Source organism: Sceloporus occidentalis, unplaced genomic scaffold (assembly GCF_023333645.1).
Source record: "Sceloporus occidentalis isolate IW3139 unplaced genomic scaffold, rSceOcc1.0.p SCAF_21, whole genome shotgun sequence".
Taxonomy (NCBI): Eukaryota; Metazoa; Chordata; class Lepidosauria; order Squamata; family Phrynosomatidae; genus Sceloporus; species Sceloporus occidentalis.
In genome coordinates this window covers 11,467,056-11,473,457 of record NW_028317001.1, presented here as the reverse complement: position 1 = coordinate 11,473,457, position 6,402 = coordinate 11,467,056, and the positions used below count along the sequence as shown (strand labels likewise).

Genomic DNA, 6,402 nt, shown 5'->3' with positions numbered 1-6,402 from the left:
TATTTGTAATAGAGACTTTGTGACTGTGATTTGAATTTATGGCTATTTTAATAGAAAATTAATAAAGATTAAAATTAAATAGAAATAAATCTTTTCTTATTATATTATGCTGGCATCCAAGTCGGCTCATATCTCGTGTGTGTGTTTGCCTTTGCTGTTCTTATGGCTGGGAATGGAGCTGAGGACTGAGGACAGAAGAAAGTGTCAGTTTTGTGCAAATTCACAACTTCTGTGCATCAAAGAGTCCAGTGTGTTGAAATAGCAAAGAACTTTATTGAAAACACATAGTCAGAAAATCAGTATTTAAGCCAGAACTGCCCTCCCAAAGCCAAAGAATATATTGAAACCCCAAAACCTAAAACTCCACCTTCTACCAAACCTAGCCCTTACCTATTCCCACCATCCACCCCCCCACTATTAACCAGCTCCACTTTGCCATCCTTCTCACACGCACAATCTTTCCCTGCCCCAGACATTCAAAGAAGCTAGCTCCCTTTCTCTTAAAGTCCCCAACTTTCTTCAGCCAACATCCCACAAATTCTGAATGTTATTATTGCTATTCTAGCTAGCTGCAACAAATCCCACCCCCCATCTAACTAACCTAAAGCACGGCCCACAATCCCCAGCCAAATTTATAACCCAAATCAATTATCTATACTAGTAGCAACCTAAACCTAACAAAACATAACTTTAAAAAATAAACAGACATATGGACAGAAAAACTGTACAAATAAATTCATAAGGGCTTTTTAGCACCGCTGGATTGAAAAAATATTTTTGTATTCCATCGTTACAAAAATAATGTTCATTCACTTCTTGGATTTGTGTGGCTTCTCTCCTGTGTGGCTTCTCTGGTGACTGAATAGGCCTGACCTCCAAGAAAAGCATTTTCCACACTGCTGGCATTTGTATGGCTTCTCTCCTGTGTGGACTCTCTGATGTCTCACTAAGACTGCCTTCAAAGAAAAACATTTCCCACAATGCTGGCATTTGTATGGCTTCTCTCCTGTGTGGACTCTCTGATGTTTCACTAGGTATGACTTTGAAGAAAAACATTTCCCACAATGCCGGCATTTGTATGGCTTCTCTCCTGTGTGGTTTCTCTGGTGTGTCAATAGGTTTGACTTCGAATAAAAACATTTCCCACAATGCTGGCATTTGTATGGCTTCTCTCCTGTGTGGATTCTCTGATGTTTCAATAGGTTTGACTGCTGAGAAAAACATTTCCCACAATGCCGGCATTTGTATGGCTTCTCTCCTGTGTGGATTCTCTGGTGTGTCAATAGGTTTGACTTCGACTAAAAACATTTCCCACAATGCTGGCATTTGTATGGCTTCTCTCCTGTGTGGATTCTCTGATGTCTCACTAGTTTTGACTTTAAATAAAAACATTTCCCACAATGCTGGCATTTGTATGGCTTCTCTCCTGTGTGGATTCTCTGGTGTGTCACTAGGTTTGACCTCCGAGAATAACAGTTCCCACAATGCTGGCATTTGTGTGGCTTCTCTCCTATGTGGACTCTCTGATGTCTTACTAGGTGTGACTTCACACAAAAACATTTCCCACAATGCTGGCATTTGTATGGCTTCTCTCCTGTGTGGATTCTCTGATGTCTCACTAAGTCTCCCTTCAAATAAAAACATTTCCCACAATGCGGGCATTTGTGTGGCTTCTCTGATGTGTGGACTCTCTCATGACTGACAAGTTCTTCTGTGAAGAAGGAAAATAATACTGAATATCAGAGTTAAGAGGGGAAAGTGTTAGCCCAAGATTTAGCCCTACGTTCACACCTCCCTATTTGATATTAAATTAATAAAGCCTTTAAGAAAGCACTCGAGATGGACCTCTTCCGGCAGGCCTTTCCAACCTAGTTACCCTCCCCAGATATAGAGATATTTGTTCCCTCATCTGTCTACTCTTCCCTGCCTATGTTTCTACCTTTTTTTAAAATGTCTTTAATGTTTTTACTGTTTTTATAGTATTACTGTTTAATCCTGTTTTAATACTGGGAATGGGGGGGGGGGGGGGGTAGGTCAAGGTATTTTTTTTTAACTCTATTGTACTTTGATCTATTTTATTGTTGTAACCCACCGGGATTCTTCATGATTGGGCGGGCTAGAAATAAATCTTTATTATTATTATTATTATTATTATTATTATTATTATTATTATTATATTGCTGTTGCCCCAATATTTCCTTTGAGCTAAGTATGAAATTCCCCTGAAAGCATAGCACTTGGGAGTGTCCTCCCCAGACTCCAGCATTTCGGGTAACAAAGGGCCTCTGGAATCAACCATGGAGCTAAGAAAGCTCAGGTTGGAAAAGAAACATTAGACAAAAAGGAATTTTTCTGTCGCCCTTTCCTCTCTTCATAGACATCGCTCATAATTTCTAAATGGAACCCCTTAATATGTTTGAAAACAAGGACCTGAGCTGGTTCTCACCAGTTCTTAAAATCTGTGAGGTTGGTGGCTGCCTCCCAATCCCCAAGGCCCCTCTCCTGGCCCTTCCCAGGGGTCCCTTCCTCTCTGCACAGAGCTAGGCAATCCTGGCTTTGCTCCTGCCTTCCCCTCCTGGCTCCCAGAGGCCTGATCCCCTTCCCTTTCTCCCTCTGCTCTCCAACCTTCCCTCTTGCCCATCTGCACCACTTCAGCATCTCATTTTCAGCCTCTCTTGCCTACCTTTCTATTTTTCACTTTCCCTTCATCTCTCTATTACAGACACAAACCCACAGAGTGTGATGCATAGAAGGGATCATAGAGTCATAGAGTTGGAAGAAACTGCAAGGGCCATCCAGTCCAACTGCCTGCCATGCAGCAACTCTCAATCAAAGCATCCCCAACAGACGGCCATCCAGCCGCTGCTTGAAGACCTCCAAGGAAGGAGACTCCACTACACTCCGAGGAAGGAGTGTTTTCCACTGTCGAACAGCCCTTACTGTCAGGAAGTTCTTTCGAATGTTGAGGTGGAATCTCTTTTCCTGTGGCTTGCATCCACTGCTCCGGGTCCTAGTCTCTGGAGCAGCTAAAAACAAGTCAGCTCCCTGCTCAGGATGACATCCCTTTTAGGCCCATTTGTTGAGAAAGGCAGGATAATCAATATACAAATAAATCATTGGCAAAGGCAGAGCAAGGGGGCTGGGACCTGGACTCCAATTTTGGTGAGGGTGAAGTGCCAGGGAGCAGCCTTAAAACAGCCTTAAAACATCTATAAGACAGGTATCGACTACTGATGGGGTTTGGAAGAGATCTCAGGGGCAACCCCAGATTGTATTGATGGAGGCGGGGGGGATGAAATAATATTTTGCCCCTCAACATCCCTCAGCATCCCTTTGGGGAAGTGGAGGCCATTTTGCCACTGTTGGGCCCTCTCTGAGCCATTAAAAGGATGGAAGAGGGGCCAAAAGAGGTAGGAAACCCGCTTAGGGATGTGCTGAGTACCATGTGGGTGTGAAAAGCATTAATCTACATGGCTTCTTTCCACAAAATCCTAGAATTGGCAGTTTAGGATGGGGTATTTAGACTCCTTAGAAACTTGAGAGCAATAGTGCTTCACTGAACTACAGATTCAAATATTCTACAGGATGTTGCTATCACAATTAAATTAGGCTTGAAAGGGATCTAGGACTCCTAGCAGACCGCAAGTTGAACATGGGCCAACAGTGTGATGAGGCAGCTACAAAGGCCAATGTGATTCTAGGCTGCATCAATGCAAGAATAGTTTCTAGATCAAGAGAAGTAATAGTGCCACTGTATTCTGCTTTGGTCAGGCTTCACTTGGAATAATCCTGTGTCCAGTTCTGGGCCCCACAATTCAAAAAGGATGTTGACAAATTGGAGCATGTCCAAAAGAGGGTAACCAAAGTGGTGAAGGGTTTGGAAACCATCAAGCTCTATGAGGAGAAGCTTAGAGAGCTGGTTATGTTTGGCCTGGAGAAAAGAAGATAAAGAGTGGATATGATATCCATGTTTAAATATTTGAAAGGTTGTCAGGTTGCGCAAGGAGCAGGCTTGCTTTTTGCTGATACAGAGAAAAGGAGACACCACAATGGATGCAAGCCACAGGGAAAGAGGGTCCACTTAAACATTAGGAGGAACTTTGTGACAGTAAGAGCACTTTCACAGTGGAATATATTCCCTTAGAGTTTGGAGGAGTCCTCTTCTTTGGAGGTCTTTAAAGAGAGGCTGGATGGCCATCTCTTGGGGATGATTTGAATGTGTATTCCTGCATGGCAGAAGGGGGTTCAACTGGATGTCCCTTGTGGTCTATTCCAACTCTATGACTCTATAATTCTAGTGGAACCATAGCAACATGATAATATAGTATGAAAGAGCCCTCAGTCTTTATAGAAAGAGCAATGGATTCAGGTTCCTTACCTACAGAAGCCACATTCTCATAATTGTTCATCATTACATAGTTGTAGAAAAGTTTCTGTTTCTTCGTCAACAGATTCCATTCATCTTGGGAGAAATATATGGCCACATCTGCAAATGTCACCTGAAATGGAAAATAGCCCTCATCCAGAGAGTGACTAAGCAAAAAGGGAGGAAAGCACATGGTTCATCCCAAATATTATTTCATCACTTCACAATTCAGTCCAGGAAGTAAACTTTAAATTCTGTTAGCAAGCAAAAACTACTGCCTTTGAGATCAGATTGTCTTGAATCCTTTCAATATAATATACAATATAATAAAAATATATAATTTAGGCCATGGCTGGGATATTGAGGATGGATTAGGATATTGACTATCAAAACACATAGAGTACATTTAGCCACAAAAGAATATGGTGCATTTAGCCATTTCTTGCCAAATTTCAGAGGCAAATGTCATTCTTAAAAGCAGTTCTGGGGAGCACTCTGGACTTGACAGCCACTGGGCCCACCCCCAATTTAGATCCAGAGATGGTCTCCCATATCCCCAACATTTTACAGACAGGAAAAGCAAGGCACATGTGGACAAGCAACACCAGAAGGTGGTGAGGATTGCCAAAGTTGTTTATGAGGAAGATCACACAAACTAGGAAGGGCACAGCAGTTTGCTTTTGCCTCACCCTCCTGGCAAGGGAAGACTCTGGCAACCTATCTCCTCTCCTCTTCCCCCTTTTGAGTTGATGGGGTGCAAACTCCTTGGAAGTCATTTTTCAGCAACCCAAGAGAGCTCAGGAGAAGGGGGAAAGTGGGAGGAGAGAGAAACCTACACTTTTGAAACCCCCTGAAAAAGTGGGGAGACAGAGGATTAACCAGGACTTTCTCTGCCAAACTGGGACAATATGTTCTCCACTTGCTTTCATGAGTTGGCCCAGCAATGACACAAATGAAACTAATATCAGAATGGCCACTCACCAAAGAGTTGTACTTCGCCAGCCTCTTTCTCTTGGAGCCCAACTCCCTCCGCTTGGCCTCTGTGTTGGCCATTAGGTGGGAAGGGGTCCTGGTGGCCCTGCACTTGGGTCTCTTCCAGTAAAATATGCCCCAAAGCTGTATACAAGGGGACCGAGATGACATTCCTGAGAAAAGAGACTAGGGTTAGGCTTGATTTGTCAAGAAATCCTGCATCACTCAAAGACACAGAGAACAGCATGCTGCTGGTGAGATACACAGGTGACATATGCCTCCTTTGGGCCAATGCAGAGGTGGGCATCCCCTTCCTCCCTCTTCAGCAAACAAAGTCCCATGGACCTAGCATAACTTCACTGCAGCTCCCCTACACAACAGATACTCCATGTTAAAACGCTTTTGACGTTGCTATGTTGCGCAGCACGTGAGGCAACATGTTAATGTATGGCACCAGATTCTCCACCTTGACTGTAGTCAGTAGCTTGTGAGCTGAAGAAACACCTGTCTCTTTCTCAATGAGCAGAGAGACACTGTAATCTTCTCTCAGATGATATTCTCATATCAGAAGTTCCACTGTGTACAACACTATATACATCGACACCCTCCACCATCCACACCAGTAACAACCCACTCTGAGGCACACACTGTCTGACTCTTCCTCAGTGACAGCTGAGAATGACAGTTGACAGTTGCATCAACATTCCAATGATGCACTGTTTAAATGCTGACACATCTAACTGCCACTAGAGCTGTCAATGACTTCCACAACAGCTCCATCTAGTGGCCACATGCATGTCATTTCCTCAGACCTGTTCACCATGGTCCTGACACTCCATGCCTTGTGAGAGTGGAGGGGGGTCAGGGGATGGGGAATGGGAGAGGACCCTGGCTATGTCCCTGTAGCTAGATGTGAAATGAGCGCATCATCTGCTGAAACCTCCTGACCTCCCCAGTGGCCCTGAGAGGAGAAGGCCTTCCTTTGGCTTCTGGCTAGAGAGACACAGGTGGATGCTTCTCCAATGCCTCGCACCCAACACTCTCATCAGGCATGGAATGAACAT

At 43.9% G+C, this 6,402-nt stretch overlaps 1 pseudogene across 1 annotated transcript; it reads right to left on the bottom strand.

Annotated features, from left to right (window-relative positions):
* Nucleotides 1-268: 268 nt before the first annotated feature.
* LOC149301600 (uncharacterized) lies at nt 269-5,526 on the bottom strand (annotated as a pseudogene). The gene is made up of 3 exons (XR_016272211.1): nt 5,348-5,526; nt 4,379-4,499; nt 269-1,711 (listed from the first exon to the last, which is right to left on the bottom strand). The product of XR_016272211.1 is annotated as an uncharacterized LOC149301600 (transcript).
* Between the last annotated feature and the right edge of the window lie 876 nt (nt 5,527-6,402).